This window comes from Ambystoma mexicanum, chromosome 11 (genome assembly GCF_040938575.1).
Source record: "Ambystoma mexicanum isolate Mex_15411 chromosome 11, UKY_AmexF1_1, whole genome shotgun sequence".
NCBI lineage: Eukaryota > Metazoa > Chordata > Amphibia > Caudata > Ambystomatidae > Ambystoma > Ambystoma mexicanum.
Window position 1 is genome coordinate 494,482,580 of NC_090934.1, and position 17,845 is coordinate 494,500,424.

A 17,845-nucleotide genomic window follows, 5' to 3' on the forward strand; every position below is an offset into this window, starting at 1 on the left:
AAGGCAGGTGGATACCCTCTACATTTAAGTGAAGGGAATTTGCAGACACTTCTGTGGTGTTTGGCTGGGATTCTTGCACTGTGTGTGATCACTTGGGATTGACCTGTCTTGTGGGGCACTGGTACTACTTAATGGGTGCATGTGTCACATGGTGTGGTTCTGGTCATAGGTCTGGGCATGGTGTTATTTCTATGGATTGGCAGGGCCACATGTTTCAGATTGTAGCTGTGTGGGCATTTCCTGGGTGGTTGGGTGTAGGGGGCAGGGCCAGCTGTTTGTGGCCTGTGACAGGTGTTGATGGTTGTGCTGGTGTGTTCCTCATTGCACCTTGCACATGTGTACTGAGTGACACTTCACATCCCTTGCAATTTTTGTACGGTAATGGTTTGTTCTTTCTTGCTCAGCGTTCCGCAATTATGGTGTACAGCCCCAGTTATGATTTACAACCATGTAACCATTGATGCACAGTTCCGAGATGCTATTTTGTGAACTGGCACACTACGTTGTGCGATGCTGGTGTTTTAACATGCATGTCCCATGCATGCTGCACCGTGGTGTTTGCAGGTTCAAGTTGACCGCAGCAGGGTGAATGGTACAGATGCATTCAATTGATAGCACAAATGGACCTATTGTATGCTGTCACAATGAAGTCTGCATTGATCTTGCACTTTTGCAATGTGTTCTACCTTTTGCATGCATTTATCCTTTCTTGCAGTATCACATCACATTGCTTTGTTATGTCTGCTTATGTCTTCCATGGCAGTTGCCTTGGTGGCCAGCCTTGCAGTCTGACATCGCCTCTGTGAAATGCTGCCTCAAGAATGGTCCTGCCTGGAGTGCAAGAGGTGAATATTTGTGTTCTGGCCTTCTTGAGCTTTTCATGATGGGCTCCCATGACTGTTTTCACTGCACTGTCTCAATACTATGCTGGTGGTGGCATGCCTTGTCTTGTCATTGCTTGTCTTCCAGGGGTTTCCCTGCTTTTTTGGGGGCTCAATTATCAGCATATCTGATGTCGTCTAATGTTCATTCAGCCTGTTGACTGATGCATGTGTTGTGTATGTGACATAGGCTTGGAAATGGGGATCTGTGGCATGCATATTTGCTGTATGTCATTCAGGGAGTCAGGGGGTCAGGCAATGTGGGAGATGTTGTTTCTCAGTGTGTGTGTTTTGTGTGTTTGAATTGCATGCATTGTGCATGTGTTGCTGCATTTGTGCTGGGACACATGTTGATGTTTGTCTTGTGAGTTGTGTGCACATGTTATATGTCAGTGAGAGGGCACGTGGGTCTTGACTTTTTCGGTGCACGGATGTGTTGGCTGCACACTGTTTCATTTTTTTCATTGTCTGCATACCCTCCATAAGGGAATGATGGCTATTTCCTGGGATGAATTTTGACTGTAGACTGCATGCCTAGGGGACAGGTAAGATGTGCTTTTATCTTGGTCCTTATGGAATGGCTATATTAGTTACTGCATTTCTAGATATGGCCATTCTGGTGTGTCACCCTCTTTGTCACAGTTGTCAACTACCTCTTCTTTTGGGATGGGGTTTATTGAGTTCATGTTGACAGATTCTGTCACACGTGGATCGTTACTGAACTGCTTTTCAACACCCCACAATAGGGAAATGTTTGCGCGCATCATGCGCATTCTAGAACATGTGTGCAGCTACATGCCATTGTGCTTCTTGAATTTTGTGGACATGTCACTTTAGGAGGACATATATGGCTTGCAGCTCAGGCATGATGTTTGATGGTTTCTGGATTTATTGCTGCTTACAAATTTGACAGGTATGTTAGTTACTAATAGGGGATATTTTTGGTTCCAAAGGGGTGATTTCATTCATTGGTTGGCATGGTGGTAGTGGTGTCCTCCCTCTTCAATGGGCTTGTTCTGGAAACACAAAATGGAATGTCTTTTTAGTACTAAGGGATGAACACAATTTTGCACTTCCATGGGACTTTCTCAGGGTGGTTTTGTTGGCTCATTTTCATAATTGAATGGCACCTGTGATTTGGCGGGATTGTGAGCACTCCACGGGGGAAGGATTTTATGTGAAAAAAGATTGCACAAGCTGGGTATGTGAAGTCTCTCCATGTGCCCTTTGCTCAGACATACGCAAGCAGTGTGCCTGGGGGTGTGAATGGTGTGCCCCCACTATGTCCACTGGGACGCCAGGCCTTGTTGCAACATTGTGCAGGACACATGCTGCCACAATGATCCTGCAGACTACTGGTGGTGCATTTAGCAACACACCACTAGAGTGGTCAAGGAAGTGGAAACGCGACTTGAGCACCCCAAATGTGCGGTCCACTATTCCCAGAGTCACAATATGGGCAGTGTTGTAATTTACCTCGGCAGGTGTGTTGGGGTTGCATATGGGCATCATCATGTATGTGCTCAGAGTGTAGACACTGTCCCCTGTGGAGGTGAGAATGGTTGTCATTGTCATTTGCTGTCAGTATCTATGACCATTCATACTCATCAATGAGCCATTTGTTGCGGGGACATCCTGAAGAGGTAACTATCATCTGTGCTACCAGGATAGTTGGCATACACTTCAGTAATGAGGCCATTGGCATCACACACAACCTGAACATTGATGGAGTGCCAATGTTTCCGGTTGCGGTAGATGTGCTCTGTTGCTCTAGGTGGACGTAGAGCAACATGCGTGCTAGCACCTAGCAGTTTTGGAAAGTGTGCCACCCCATAGAAATCCTGCACCAATGCTTGCCTTCCTCTGGGTGTTCTGGACATTTAGATATGCCAGGGGACAAAAGGAAGTTCAGTTATGATTGCCAACACTTGGTGTAAGCAGTGAGACTGCGTGGCTTGGGAGATGCCACCTACTATGGTACTCATTCGCTGGAATGACCCAGTGGGCAAAAGATGCAGTACAGTGAGCACCTTTTGCAAGGGGCTTGGTTCTTGGGAGCACATGGTGGGTGATATGAGGTCATCTTCCCACTCTGTGACCAGCTGTAGGATGATATGGGGGGCAGTATACATGTCATAAACCTGGTCATCAGGCATCCCAAAATGGCTTGTCCATGGGTGGAAGATCTGGATCCTGGCCACCCTCCGCCTCCTGTGGTGTCCTTGGATGATTGCTGCAACAAATGGTGTATTTATTGTGGCAGTATCCATGTATTAGTAGTTTGCGCATTCTTTTTATGCATTTGTTAGTGCGCGCATTGACGTTTACACCTGCTATTGCGTGGCATAGGTGTTTGGAGATTTGTGCATGCTTTTTTGCGAGCTGGCGTTCCATCTTCAGTTCCATGAATATGTTTGTTTTGCATGCGTATGGGCGTGTGATTGTTTGGCGGTGGAACTTCCCTCTTAACACCCACATTTTCGCTTGTTCTTCCTCATTTCATGTGTTCCAACCCCTTTTTAGGTGACAGCGCAGGCCCGGCCCACCCTCACAGTGACGTGGGTGACTGGTGTGGATTCCTCGAATGTCCCAGGTAGGCCCTGTGCATTGCTTTCCATGAATCGATGAACCGGGATTTGCGTGCAAGTCTCTTTATTTCTCCGCAGATTATTCCATGAATCGAGCCCTAAATGTCTCAATAGCTGTTGAAATGTAGTTTTGAAATACAAAGCAAACAGGGACTCAAATCATTGTACATTTTTTTTCTCCAGGGGACAGGTGGGGGAGAGGGGTATAACGACTGGGATTGCCCTTAGTGGAAATCCTATGATGCTATTCAAACTTTATGCCAGTGAGGCTATATTTTTGTAAATGAAGGAGGTAGGGGCAGAACAGAACAGTTGGAATTTTCAAGGGAGTGCTTTTACCACACTCTTTATCGTAAAGACCGTCTATACCACACACTTTAAACCACAAAACTGTGAACTGTATGAATGCTGCAAAACAATTGCTGGAAAATGACTAATAACTGGAGAATAGGAACAGACTATTTGTTGGATTTCTTTGATGGAGAATGTATTGACAACGTAAATAAAATATATTCAACAAGTTAGCGGAGAAACTTACCAACAAAAGCCAATTTGCAGATGTATGCATTTTTATAACCAGCAAAACAGGTTGAAAACTCAAGTGCAGACTTTTCACTTAAAGAAAACCTCTACCAAACGTTCTTTGGAGATGCTGAAAACAGAAGAATGTCTTTTTGCCATTTTATTACAGGCACGTTTATAGAGTACATGTTTACATTTAGACAAATGACAGTTCCGTCAAAATGTGCACCAAATTCTGGTACTTTAATCACATTTTTGAAGGTGAGATTGTCCAAGTTCACACGATTGGTATTTGAATGGAAAGTGAGCGTAGGGTCTTTTGACTTTTTCAATGAGGCCATCTAACTCCATCAATGGTGTGCAACTTCCTGGGACCAGCCACCCACAAAGATGATCTTGCTATTTTTTCCTTGTAGGCCTCCAGTTCAGTGTTTTAATAGATATGGAAAGTGTTGTCATGTTAACTGCAACCTAAATTGCCCTGATTGTAGGGATCTTCACTTTTAAATAACATTAATCGCTCTGTGCTCATTTCTTGTCCTTCCCTACCCGCCTGCCTGTTTTCCTGACTCCTGACCCACTTACTACCCCTCCCCCTCCTCTGTTTGGCCATCCTAAACCTCGGCTTGTGAGAGGGTGTAGTCCACGGGGCACACAGCTGCACACCAGTCTCATGGGCCTTGTGCAGATAGGATTTGTGCCTCCATTATTGCCACAACCTAAATTGCCCTGATTGTAGGGATCTTCACTTTTAAATGGTATTAAGCGCTCTGTGTGCATTACTCTGCCTTCCCCTGCCTGCCTGCCTCCTGACCCACCTACCACCCCTCCCCCTCCCCTGATTGGCCATGCTAGACATTGATTTATGTAATGTTTGCCACCACTTGTAGAATACTTTTACAGTTGCGCTCTAGTCTGCTTCCACGGGTCTCCTTGCTTGTTTCCGGGCCTTGCTCCCTCCTCCTGGCCTACCCCCCATCCTGATTAGCCCATAGCACCTTATTACACATTGCACTATGGCAGCCCCCTGCCCCTGCAGCCCCTGCAGGTAAAGACCCCAAGGCAAAGGACCACTCCAGCAGAACCAGCTCCAGACCGTGGTGGCCTGTGTTAGCCTGTGAGACCTGCAGCCATCAACCAAAAGCCACTGACAAGATAAGTGTGGTTCAGGCAAGGGGTGAAACCATTACTACACCCCACTAAATTGACCAACCCAAACCTACCAATTTAGGCACTTTCTCCCATTATGCAACTTTCCCATATCTAGGTGTTATTGCATTTACTGTTGTGCCCACATTTTAGGTGCTTTCTCCCACTATCCAGGTGTTCCAAATCTAGGTGTAACTGCATGTACTACTGTGCCACCATTTTGGGTGCTTTCTCCCACTATCCAGGTGTCCCAAATCAATTGTTATTGCATTTACTGTTGTGCCCACATTTTAAGTGCTTTTTCCCACTATCCAGATGTCCCAAATCTAGATGTTATTGCATTTACTGGTGTGTCCCCATTTTAGATGATTTCTCCCACTATCCAGGTGTTCCAAATGTAGGTTTTATTGCATTTACTGTTGTGCCCCCATTTTTGGCACTTTTCTCCCACTAGCCAGTTGTCCCAAATCTAGGTGTTATTGCATTTATTGCATGTACTGTTGTTTCCCCATTTTAGGTGCTTTCTCCCACTACCCAGGTATCGCAAATCTATGTTGTATTGCATTTACTGTTGTGCCTGCATTTTAGGTGCTTTCTCCCACTATCCAGGTGTCCCAATTCTATGTCTTGTTGCATTTATTGTCATGCCCCCATATTTGGCGTTTTCTCCCACCATTCAGGTGTCCCAAATTTAGGTGTCACTGCATTCACTGCTGTGCCTCCATTTTAGGTGCTTTCTCCTAGTATCCAGGTGTCCCAAATGTAGGTGTTACTGCGTTTACTGTTGTGCTCCCATAATAGGCGCTTTCACCCACTATCCAGGTGTCCCAAATCCAGGTGTAACTGTGTTTACTGTTTGTGCCTCCATTTTAGGTGCTTTCTCACTCCTTCAAGTATCCCAAATCTATGTGCTATTGCATTTACTATTGCGCCTCCATTTTAGCCACTTTCTCCCTCCTCCGAGTATCCCAAATCTAGGTGTTACTGCATTTACTGGTATGCCCCCATTTTAAGTGCCATCTCCCACTATCCAGGCCTCCCAATTATAGGTGTCATTAGATGTACTGCTGTCCCCCAATTTTGTGTGCTTCTCCCACTATCCAGGTGTTCAAAATCTAGGTGTGACTGTAATTACTGTTGTACCCCATTTTCAGGTGTTTTCAGGCATCTCGCACCGAGCGGCCTATCCTCTGTCGTCATGGTCTCAAATAGGGGCCTTATCTCCCATTGTTCAGCTGTCTCACATCTAGCCACCTAGCACCTGCCGCCACTGTCCAACTGTGTATATATATATATCTCACATCTAGAGGCACGTCCCCTGCAGCCGCTCCATCTAAGCTAGGTATTCCCCCCATTCACTAAGATATCTGACATCTAGGCAGTTGCTGCCAGATATCTTTGTCCCGTATCAGGACATCTTCCCCCGCTACTCAGTTGCCACTCATCTAGCTGCCTGTTTTGTGCTGCAACTGCCTCTGATCTCTGCCCCTTCTCCCAATACTGAGGTACCTCACATCTAGTTGCCAGTACATTTTATGGCTGTCCCGGATTCTGGTACTCCCTCCATTGTTAAGGTATCTCGCATACATCAAATTACTACTGCCTGACATAGTTTCAACTGTACACATTTCTCCCACTGTGTAATTTCCTCAGATTTAGCTACTGGCTCTCTGCTGCTGCTCTCTCAAGTCTAGGCATTTTCCCACTGTCCAGGTGTCTCACAGCTGGCAGTTGACTGCCCGCTGCAGTGATATCAGGTCTGGGCACGGCCCAGACAGGTCAGGAATCCCCCATTTAGCCTAGACGACTGCAGTGTCTTAGACTTAGGTGTGTCTCGCTCACCTAGGTACCTCTGACCTAAGCGTGCTCTACCTGCAACTATTCACTCAGACTTGAAATTTTCTCCCCTGCCACAATGCTCCCTCATATGACCACGACTGGCAATTCCAATCTGACAGGAACCCAGCAAAATCCAAGACCACGTCTCTGCCGCCACAACCCTGACCCTTCTACACTACACTCACCCAGAGCATCACTCCTGCACACAGCCACTCATCACACGCATCCCAACCCACAAACAAAAGCAACCCACTGGCAAGCCAAAAAGCACCTCACCCGGCCAACCACCTCCATGCAAGCACCTACATTAATGAACCCCAGCCTCAAGCCACAATACCTCCCTATCTCTAACTCTGGCACCAGAATCCTTTTACGCTCTGAACCTTTACACCCTTCCTCCTCCCACCACACCCCCTCCAACTCTGAGACTAGAGGAGCAATCTGGCATGGCAATAATCGCCCCTCCCCTTCCTCACTCCCATACACTTCTGCACAACCTCTGCTCACATCCACCCTGCCCACTGCGCAACATCCAACTCTCTAGCCAGAGGGGTGCTCTGGCACTCCAAACAACACAACCTCACTGCCACTAATGCAACACCGGCACCTCCTTGCAGGAATTCCCCTCCCAGATCAGTCCTCCGCCCTCATCCGTCGCACTTAACCAGAACCCCAAGGACCCCTGCACCTCACACCATATCAAACACTCATACATGGGGCACTCTGCATCACACCTCCATCACCATCCCTCCACTGATACGCATACCCTCCCTCCCCTTAGGCTCAGGCCAGCCACACCTCACCCCCATGCCTTGACCCCACCATAACCCAGCATCCTCTAGATGGCCCCATCCAACTCACACCATCACCCACCCTGTACTCCACCCAGTCAGGCCCCCCTTCCTCAACACCTGCCATACCCCTACACACATGCCCCTCCAACCCCTCGTCTGCATCACCTCACACTCCATCTGAAGAGCACCACCTTACACTCCTTTTCCCTTCTATCAGCATGGCATGCTATGCTCATTCCAGAACTATAGCTTCATCCCTTTTCCCCTCGGACCCTCCTACCCTCTCACACACACCGTTCACACCCAAACGCATAAAACACAGGAACAGAGACCTCCCTACCCCCAATCCACCTCCATCAATCACATGCCAACGGGCCACTGCTTGCCCACTCTTCCTGCTCCTTAACCATCTCACCTACTCACCACCCACTCAAACAGTATCCCGGACCCGAACCCCCATCACCCCTCCTCAGTCTGTTTCAGTCACTCCGACTGCTCTGACCCTACCACCCATACCGTGCCCCCGGTGAACATCACCTCTCCATCGTGATAAAAACTATGCTGTTTGTATAAACCCCACCTGGGCCCTGTCAACTGTATAACCTCTGTAAAGGCAAACATCCTTTTTCCAGGCTAGGGGTAGACACAATCTCGCTGTAACACCCTTGATCTACCCCTCCCTGCACTGCAACTAAGTCATTTTCGTGCAACAGCGCCCCGATGCCTCTGGGCTGTGTGGCGCTTTACAAATGTAAAAAATAAATAAAAAATAATTTGTCCACTCAGTTCTGCTGAGTCCATCTGGTGGCGAGCATCAGGGGAACCACCACATCACATCAAGTCACCTGCCTCCTATTCAAAGCCCAAAAGCAGACACAGCATCTTTGACCTCCTATCCTCTGACAATACCGATCTCCTCTTCATCACTGAAACAAGGTTTGCAGACGATTTCAAACCAATTGCGAATGAGGCTTTCCCACCTGACTACTTGCTCATCTCCCACAACAGACCTTCGAGAGGTCCTGGAATAGCCATCCTCCACAAACCCCACATCTCCATCTCACTCACCAAAACCCAGCACATCTAATTGTGAATTCCTTCTAGTCAGACTCTCACTGTTTCCCACTCTCTCACACAACGACAGGCCACCTGGATAGGACAGACACTCCAACACTTCCTGTGACTCACTAGTCCTCACTCTGGTCAACCACCCAGCCCTCAAACTATCTGGTTTGATCTGCCCAACAACTCCATGACCCAACCCCTGGTCAATAGTCTAGAGGCACTCAACCTTTCTAGGCATCCACAGGTCCCACCCACACTGAAGGCTATACCCTTGATGCAATCTTTGACTCCTCCAAACTTGACTCTGTGTCCACCCCCAAACCTCTCATCTGGACTCACCACTCAGCAATACCTTTCTCTGTCTGCACACCACCCCCACCACCCAAAGCCCACCCTGTCCCCCCTCATGACCACAAATGCTATAACAAGGTCAAGGTACTACCAGACCTGACTGAAGCCCTGCTATGCACACTCTGTTAGGAAGAATTCTCCAGAATGGCTAATTTCCCTTACCTACTGAGTCCCTCAGCAGCTTTGCTGGACTTCTAGGATTTATTTTTTTCACCGGGTAAGAGTATGAGTCTTTTTTCCCACTTGTACATGTGTTTTGCTGTGTGTTTTACATTTTTGTGTTCATAGACTGTGGAGCATCACCTATTCCATCGGCATCATCTTTTTACTATGTGTTACACAGCACCTTTAGTGCAATGACACAGGGTTGTTTTTTTCAGGCTTCCCATGTTAAACTTCATTTTCTAGGAGTGACTACTGTCTCCCAGAACATGTAAAGTTGCTATTGACTTCAATTCACAGACCCAGTACAAACTATCTTACATAGAATACTGGAAAGGGTTAATAATTATCCCTTTTTGTCTGTCTCTCATGGAACATTATTTCATTCCTCTTTCTTTAAGATTTGGCTGGTGGCAGTGGTATCTACCATATTTTTCCTACCGCGGTCTATGAAAATAGCCTTGGTACTGTTTTAGGTTATGTTAGTAGCCTCAAATTTTAATCCGCTGGACCCCATTTACTTTTATTTGGTTCCAGCTGGGTTTATTCACCATTTCATTTTGTAAAGTTCTTTCTCTTGTTTTACTCTGCGTGCCAAACCAGGTTTGGTTCCTTTGTTCGCCAACCTTTGGCGGGCTTCTACACAGAAGCCCACCTTAGACGCCTGAGAGTCTAGGTAGACAGGATGTGAGGGAGGGGTTTTAGGCCCCCTACACAGGGTCTCCTTGGAGACCCAAGTCGCACTCTTGTTTGATTGGCTAGGTGACTGTCCTGCTAGGACAGCCAACCTTCTGTGTGATTGACAGCCAGGCTGTGTGGATGGGAGAAAGCTGCATAAAAAGCAGGTCTCTGGGACTTGGAAGGCAGAGTCGCCACTGGATCAAGAGTACCGAAGAGAAGCTGAAGGAAGAGGACAACTGCAACTACTGAACCTCCCGGTGAAGTCCTGCTGCAGGACCGAATCTCCAAAACTTCGATGATAGAAGATATCTGCAAGGAATCTTCTTCCCTTGAGCTGGTCGGACCAACCAATTCGCCAAACTAAAAGTAAGGCCTCCCTCCCCTGGTCGAATTTGCTGTGCACCGCTGCAGTGAACTGGATAGCCAGGAGGACTGGACCCTGTTTGGGTTTTAAGGAGCGCACCTTTTATTTGTTGCTTTGCTCTGCTGCTGGTTTCTTCCCTGGGCAGTGCAGGACCCTCCAGTCTTCCTCCTCCTTCTCAGTCTGACAGTCGTTTCAGGAACCATGAGCCTGCAGGCCTTGCCCCGAACTTCTGCCTCAGCTACAGCATTCTTCTTCTACTAAGGTACTGTTCAAATCTGGTCGTTCGTTCCGTCCAACCGCGGTGAAAGTATTTTAAATATTTCACCAATCCGAGGGCTTGTCCATCTCTACTCTACTAAATAACTTTTCGTCCAACCAACTTCATTTCAACCTCTTGGCAAAGACTTAACCGTGAACTACTCTGAACTGTGTGATCCTCTGCAAAGACTCTGAACCATTAACATTTGCCCAGGTCTATTGATTTGAATCCTTGTTGTAGTAAGCTTTTTCTAGATTGCCCTGCCCACATACTTGTTGTGCTGCTTGATTTTGAATAACCTTGTCTTTCCCTCCCTTTTTAAATTACTGGAGTGCCATTTTGCTCACACTTCATTTTGAGCTAAACTTGTCCAGAATTCATTGGGTGCTGTGTAGTGTATTAAGATTGTGATTTTCTGCTGCTTTATATTAGTGAACTGTTTTACAACCGATGGTGTAAATAAATCTATATTCTTTTACTCAGAAACCTTGAGTCAGTGTTTGTTTAAACCATAGCAATTGCTGTCCTTTGTGTAACTTCTGATACTGCTCACTTTACTCTTGAAATAAGTCTGGCTGCTCAGCAATTGCTACCACTTTACTGTGTAGTAGAGGCTTGTACCAAAGGTGAATTTGTACTTACACTTGTAGTCTTAATTGTATGTGGTGTTCCCAAAGGGTACTGCATATGATTCTGCCTAACACACTCCCAGGAATCCCAACCTCAGGCGGAACCCTACCTATTGAATCCTTTGACTCCTGGCTTAATGACACACTCCTCCCTCTCACCCCCTCCTGCCCTTCTGCCCCTAGTATAGGACATACCCCCAATTGTTGCATGCCCCACCTAAAGACATTCAATACCCATAACGGCTGCCTCGAGCACAAATGGCAAGCATCTAAAACCCCTCATAGCAAGTCTGTGTTTGCCCACCATCACTGTAACTACATATCTGAGATTCAAAAGGGCAAAAGAAATCATACCACAATAAAAGAATCCTCAACTTTTTCAGCAGCAGCAAAGAAATCCACAGGATTATCTCGGAATTTCTGAAGCCCGCCTGCACCATTGCCCCAACTACATCCATGCAAACACTCTGCAACTCTCTCTCCCAATACTTCCACTACACAGCACTGGACATGATGGCGACCCTTAATGCCAAACGTTCCAACCTCACCCCCTGCCAAACTCCTGCTCCTCGAGATTCTACCATCCCTGACGTGCCATATTTCAACTCTTTCAACACCATCTCGAGTGAGGAGTTCCTAAAACTATTGTCCAGCAGCAGACCCTCTCGGTCCTCCCTGGACCTTTGCCCTGCCTCTCTCCTCAAAGAAATCTTCACCTCCACCTGTGCATGAGAAAGGGTGAGGTCCATAATCAACAACTCCCTCACCTCTGACATCTTCCCAGAACCCTTCAAAGTAGCACATGAAAAACCCCTCCTGAAAACCATGTGTCTCCACCCCCTCCAGCCAATCAATTATAGACCCATATACAAATACCCTATTCTTGGTGAAACTCGTCGACCACTCTGCATACACTCGGCTCAACCTTTTAGCAGAATCTAACAACCTATTAGACCCCGTGCAATAAGGCTTTGGGCCGCGCCATGGAACAGAAACCACACTGATCTCGATCTGGTGTGACCTCAAAGTCTTGGCAGACTTAGAAGGATGCATGGCACTGGTTCCACTTGTTCTCTCAGCAGCTTTTGACACCATTAATCACTCAATCCTCCTTGTCTAACTCCACTCCGTAGGAATCAGAGAATCAGCTCTCAACTGGATTTTCTCTTTCCTCACCAAAGGAAAGAAATCACTTTCCTCCCACCTTTTCTCTCAAACGCTCACCCTGTGAACACCAGTGTACCCCAAGGTGCTTGCCTTTCATATCTCCTTTTAAATCTCTGTATGACCGCTTTGCCAGGGATTATCCACTCACACAGCCTAATCTGCTATAATATGCTGAAAACACCCGAATTATTCGGAGAATCTTCAAAATGAGCTCTATTCCAAGACCCAACTCAGCAGGTTGCCTCAGAGCTATAGACATATGGATGACAGGAAACCACCTCCTTCTCAACCCAGTGAAAACGGAGATCATAGTGTGCCGCCACATAGCTCTACTCTCACAACCACTGCCATGGCCCGCCTCCCTCTGCACTCCGTACACCTCCATCACAGTCAACAACCTTGGCTGCCCAACGGACTCGGGCCTAACCCTGTCCTACCAGATCAGTAATGGATCCAAATCCTGTTGCTACCACCTCAGGCTTCTGAGACGCATCTTCCCTTACCTCACCTACCCCAGCAGACTGGCTGCTATTATGTGCATTGCCATGTCCAGACTGGAATATGTAAACTCCAATTACTTGGGTGCACTCACCTACTAACTTAACAAACTCCAAAGAGACCAAAATTCGACTGCCAGACTCCTTCTTGCACTAGGATGAAGGGATCACATCTCGCCTGCTCTCTCCACCCTTGAATGGCACCCTATTGGACGAAGAGCCACTTTCAAAATCCTATGCATCACCCATCGAGCAGTGCACGAGGCCAACCAGCATACCTACAAGAGAAGCTTATGCCCTACCTCCCAACAAGCATCCTATGGTTAAGCACATCCCTCCTGCTAGTGATTCTAACCTCCAATTCAGCATGAATTGGAGGGCCTGCCTACTCTACGTTAGCACCGACACTGTGGAACGCACTGCCACCCCACATTCAACACAACCAGGACTACATGGCCTTCTGTAAAGCAGTGAAAACCTGGCTTTTTCCTTAAACCATAAAAGGGACCGCCTAGGGCCACCAAACCCTCCACCAATGGCCAGAGTTTGGCTAGAACTCCATTATCTCGGAAAGTAGGAACAGTCGGGACATGGAAGCCAGCTAGTAAGGCATCACTGCGGAAAAATAGGAACAGTGGAACAGTCAGGGCATGAAAGCTGGTTCAAGAGACCAGCATGCTCTGGGGTAGGCAGCTGTGGGCTCTCCATACCATGCTTTGATGAAAATAGCCTAGCAACCCCCCTTGCACCAATAAGTTGGCAAGGCTGCTCCAGCGCTCCCTACCACGCTGCCCATTATTCCAAGCCTAAGACATGACATCACATTAATCATATGCAATGACCATGCAAACTCACTGCCACCCGCCGACCAGACATGCCCCACACTCTAAGGGATGTATACTAATTGACCTTTTCACAATTGACCTCGGGAGAATTGACATTGGGAGAATTGACCTAATTCAAAAGGTCAATTAGGACATATATGAGGGGGGGAAACCCCCCGCACCCGCCCCACCCAATCCAAAAAAACCTGCAACCCCCCATCCAATCCCCTTAAATTATTTATAATAAAATAACTCAAATAATTTAAAGGTCAATTGTGCAGAAGGTCAATTAGGACCACTATAATTAGGTCAATTGTAAAAGGTCAATTCAGGTAATACCCACTCTAAAACCAGGAAACGTCTGTCTGTATGTATCGACCTGGAAACTATTGCTCAACTGCACTCATAACTGAGCCTAATTCATTTATCTTCCCATAGGGAAGCACAGCGCCATCCCTTCAGGAGATGACAACCACTGTCATACAGGCCTAGCTGCAGGCTCCTGTGCACCACCACGCTCCTGGGGTGTAATTAGCACCTGAAACAGCTAGATATAATTAGACCTTCTCCTGTCAAACTTTAGCCATCTGTGAATTAGCATGCAGAGCCATTGTAATGGACCCCCCTGTCAGCCTACCACTTCTGACTCTTTTTCTGTTAATCCTGTGCCAAGCTTTGCCAAACTGGGAATCAACACTCCGAGACACTGCTGCAGATCCTCATAGCACTTGTGTTCCGGACACCGCTTTTGGGTCATATCTTGTTGCCTATCAGGTACAACTGGTGGTATATGCTCTGGTCGAGAAACCCTGCCCCACTATGAGTGAGACATGGAACTCCCACACCTGAGGTGAAATAGCAACCAAGCCTGGTTGCACTCTCCAGCGAATTCCGCAATAACCACAAACGTGTCGGGAATTACCCAGCCACCCACTAAAGACCAGGACAATGGGCCCTCTGACACCTACAACAGAGCCTCTGGAATAGGTACCATCCAACCGGGCAAACCCAACACACGCCACACCAGCCAGAGAACCTCTCTCAGAGATCCACTACTGCGAACCACAAGGACAGACACGGCTAGCTCATCGTTTTTTGGAAAGCAGACAGGAACAGTGCCTTCTAAGGTAAGCACAGACACTCACTCCTACCAATATGCTCATTCTCCACTTTAAACCAACAAACAATAGAACACAGCTATACCCCTCGATCAATTTTGGGCTAGATGTGCACATTTCACTGATTTCTCACAAGCACTGCACCTCACCCAGTATTGAAATGCGGCCACCTCTGCGCAAACCGCACCGGCTGCACACATACCGATTGCACCCTAGTACTATATGCTACTCTACTCCCTCCACAGACCTGGACTATGGTACCCAAGACAATTCAACCCATAGCGCTTTGAGATCATACCAATGATATATAAGGCGCTATACAAATACACAATAACATAACAGGTCTTAACGTTGGATCAGAATGCCCTAATATTAACTAACAGTGCAGGTCCTATTGCACAGTTAATTTTACAACATTGTAATCAGTTTCTTTGCTAGCATTTTTGGTAAATTAACGAGCATTTTACGATACATTCTAATGTGATTACATTATGAATTCAAAATACAAATGTCTGCCAAGAAAGCACCTTCATTTGTTTTCATTTGTTATATAACGTTTTACCCTCAAGTTGGACATTGATAACTGCCTGTATCAAGCACATTACCCCATTCCAAAGTTTCTCTTAATTTCACCTACTAAAAATGTAATCCAATTAATTATAATTTTGATTCATTTCTGAATATATTTCCCTGTGCGTCATTTAAACCTAAACTATAGCCCTGCAACAAAACATAGTGTGATTTTTAGTAGAACCATAGACAATTGATATGATATGATATGATATGGTATTTGTAACGCGCCTATACACAAGTGTTTCAAGGCGCGACGAGGCAGGGAGGGAGGGAAACAAGGGGAAGACAGACAAACGATCCTACTAGGCCAGGTGTCATTCAGATCGTGCAAGTGCAGAGGTAAGGGGAAAAGGAGAAAGTGCAGGGGGAGGAGGTGGGGGGGAAAGTGCAGTACAAGGTAAGTAGCGTAATAAAATAATAAATAATAAATAATAAATAAAAGGGCCAGCTGGTGGCAAGTGCGAGGTAAGTGCAGAGCAAGTGCTGGGAAGGGGGCTGTAGGGATGCAGTGACAGTCCCACAGTGCAGGAGGAGCCAGGGAGGCAGTGCAAGTGGAGAGTGGCTGGGCCCTGGACCGAGGTCACAGAGTGGCCCAGATGCAGGTTTAGTGCAGACTTCAGTGGGGAGTTTAGCAGGTTTAGCAAGGGAGAGGGAGAGAGAAGGCAGAAGCGAAGAGGAAGGTTTTGAGGTGCTTCCGGAACCGGAGATGGTTCTCCTCAAGTTTCAGGGAGGCAGGAAGGCTGTTCCAGAGGGAGGCCCCTGCTGCGGAGAGAGATCTACCCCCAGCTCGTTGCTTCGAGAAGCGGCTGACCATGAGGGAGTTGGAGACGGATGAGCGAAGGGCTCGTGAAGGCAGATATTTAGGAAGAGAGGGTTGAAGGTATTTAGGCCCCAGGCCCCAGAAGGCCTTGTGGACAATGCAGAGGGTTTTGAACTTAATCCTCGCAGCCACTGGGAGCCAGTGAAGAGATTTCAGTCCTGGAGAGATACGGTCCCTGGGCTTGAGGCCAAGGACAAGTCTCGCAGTTCTGTTCTGGATAAGTTGCAGAGGGCGGAGAGTGGAGGCAGGCAGATTAAGATAGAGGCTGTTACAGTAGTCCAGCCTTGAGAGAACCAGGGCTCGGGAGACAGTGAGCTTCTGGGGGAAGGAGAGGAAGGGAAGAATACCTCTGAGGAGGTGCAGCTGGTAGTGTGACTTCTTAGAGACGTCAGATATATGAGGAGAGAAGGAGAGTGTGGAGTCGAAGATGACCCCGAGGTTTTTAGCTTTGCAGGTAGGGGCAGGAAGGGGGCCAAGGGAGGCCGGCCAGAGAGCTGCAGGAAAGGAGGGAGTGGGTGTGCCGATGAGTAGAATCTCAGTCTTACTGGCGTTAAGGCAGAGGTCATTGGCGGCACACCATTCCTGGATAGCAGACAGACAGTCGGAGATGAGGGAAGGAGAGGAGGAGGCCGAGGGTAGCCTGAAAATGAGCTGGGTATCGTCCGCATAGCACTGAAAGTGGGGGCAGAGAGCGGCGATGCGGTGGGCAAGGAGTGCCAGATACTGGTTGAAAAGCCAGGGAGAGAGGTTGGATCCCTGGGGGACACCACAGGTGGAGAAAAAGATGTCAGAGAGGAAGGAGCCCATTTGGACCTGGGAGGGTCGATCGGAAAGGAAAGAGGTCAGCCATGCCAGAGCCTGACCAGTGATACCCAGGTTATCACGGAGACGGTTGAGCAGGATGGCATGGTTGACAGTGTCAAAGGCAGAGGAGAGATCGAGCAGAATGAGAACACAGGGAGTGTTGGAATCGAGGTTCAGGAGCAGGTCCTCACGGATGTTCAGGAGAGCAGTTTCTGTGCTTCTGGCCGCTCTGAAGCCGGATTGATGGTCATGAAGATTACCAACATATTCAGCATGGAGGTTAAGCTGGGAGATGGCCAGTTTCTCCAGGAGCTTGCCCAGGAAGGGAGTAATGGAGATTGGGCGATAGTTGGCCGGGCAGGAGGGGTCGGAAGAGGGTTTCTTGAGGAGGGGGTGCACAAGGGAGTGCTTGAGAGGGGATGGGAAGACTCCAGAGGCGAATGAGTGGTTGCAAAAGTCAGCTAGGGCAGGAGCCAGGGAGTCGATGTGGTCCTTGATGGTTTTGGAGGAACAGGGGTGAACCTGTTTAGACGAGGCTTTCATAGATCGGACTTGTCTGGAAACCTCATCAGCAGAAAAAGGTGGAAAAGCAGAGAAGGAGGGCGGAGGGGTGGCTGCAAGAGAGCAAGAGGAAGAGCCGGGAAGAGAGGGAGGGAGGAGAGAGGAGGAGAGCGAGGACAGGATGTCCTGAGTTTTTGAGATGAAGTGCGAGGCCAGTGCAGTGCAGAGGGCCTGGGAGGGGACAGGAGAGGTAGAGA

At 47.8% G+C, this 17,845-nt stretch overlaps 1 long non-coding RNA gene across 1 annotated transcript in view; it reads left to right on the forward strand.

Moving 5' to 3' along the window:
- The first annotated feature begins 761 nt into the window (after positions 1-761).
- Positions 762-17,845, forward strand: part of LOC138504732 (uncharacterized) — a 359,822-nt gene continuing 342,738 nt past the window's right edge. The window contains exons 1-2 of the long non-coding RNA XR_011279933.1: positions 762-845; positions 3,405-3,474. This is a non-coding gene — a long non-coding RNA (uncharacterized lncRNA). The remainder of the gene's footprint in view (positions 846-3,404; positions 3,475-17,845) is intronic.